General features: G+C 63.1%; 1 protein-coding gene across 1 annotated transcript in view; it reads right to left on the minus strand.

Annotated features, from left to right (window-relative positions):
* COL26A1 (collagen type XXVI alpha 1 chain) overlaps positions 1-1,322 on the minus strand; it is a 22,527-nt gene that overhangs the window by 10,159 nt on the left and 11,046 nt on the right. The gene's annotated exons all lie outside the window — the stretch shown is intronic.

Below are 1,322 nucleotides of genomic sequence, written 5' to 3' on the forward strand. Positions count from 1 at the left end.
GCTCATTGTCCCTGCTGCTGCAACACTGTCACTGCTGCCGCCACACTGTCACTGCTGCTGCCACGTTGTCCCTGCTGCCGCCGCACTGTCCCTGCCTCCACGTTCCTCCCAAACGCCATGTCCCAGTCCCCCAGGAAAGCCACCTCCCTCGGGTTCCTGAAGCTGGAAAGGAGTGTCCCGAGGGTTGCAGCCACTCACAGCGGCAGTGGGCAGTGCCAGGTGCAGGGGTTCGTGCCAGGCTAGGGTAGGTTGGAGCCCTTGCATGGCTCTCTGTGCCCCTGTGCTATGGCTGACTCCCGAGAGCCCCCTGCCACCCCCAAAGCAATTCACGTAGACAAGCATCATCTGTCCCCTCCCAGGCGCCATGGGTGGGCCCACTGCGCAGGTTAGGAAACCAAGCCTGCCCTTGCCTGGCCCGGCCCATGCACCCCCAAGGGCAGCCGTGTACGCCCCCCGCTGGGCAGGCGCTGGGCAGGCGCTGGGCAGGCCATGCGTTTCCATCTCCGGGGCAGCTCCAACAGCGAGTGTTACCGTCTCTTCTCTGCAGGTGGGGAAACCGAGGCTCAGAGAGGGGCAGTGGGATTCAGGCACAGGCCTGAACACTCGGATGACAGCTATGCTGCCTGGGGGTACCAGAAGCCCAGCAGGAGGGGGGCTCAGGGATCTCTGACGGCTGTCAAAGACGTCTCCACCTCCACCGGCCACCCTCTTGTCTCAGAATTTCAAGTCAACCCCATCGCCCTCCTCTCAAAGCCTCTACCCAGTTGCCCAGAGCACTTTACCAAAAATGACATTTCTCTGGGGGCTGCAGACCCTCTGCCAGCATTCTCATCATGCCTGCCATCTGGGCCTCCCTGCACCCGCCGCGTGGAAGCAGATACCTCTGTGTGCTCAGAGGCTCACCTGGGCTGGACACGGCCCCGAGGACAGCAGTTTGTCCTGCTCACTGCGTCTCCCTGGTAACTAAAGCCCAGTGCCTGGCACACAGCGGTGCTCAGTGAACCCCTGTCGATGGCCTACAGTGAGGCGGCTTGCAAGGAGGAAGTGTGGTAAGAGATATCTTGATGGTGCCAAGCAGGGAAGCCAGGGCCAGGCCAGCAGGCAGAGCGACCTGGGGCTGGTACTGCAGGGTAGGAAGCTGAGACTGAGGTGGACCGAGGCCTCCAGCGCCCAGAGCAAGACCAGACCCTGAGCCAGCACCAGCCCCCGCCCCCCCACCCCACCCTGGGGAGACTTCCAAGCTGATCCTGGTCACAGACAGGGTCCACTTCCCAGGGGTCCTCTGAGGGGTGCAGTCCTCCCAGAAGACAGCACGGCTTGGG

Source organism: Tupaia chinensis, unplaced genomic scaffold (assembly GCF_000334495.1).
Source record: "Tupaia chinensis unplaced genomic scaffold, TupChi_1.0 Scaffold000465_1, whole genome shotgun sequence".
Lineage (NCBI taxonomy): Eukaryota > Metazoa > Chordata > Mammalia > Scandentia > Tupaiidae > Tupaia > Tupaia belangeri.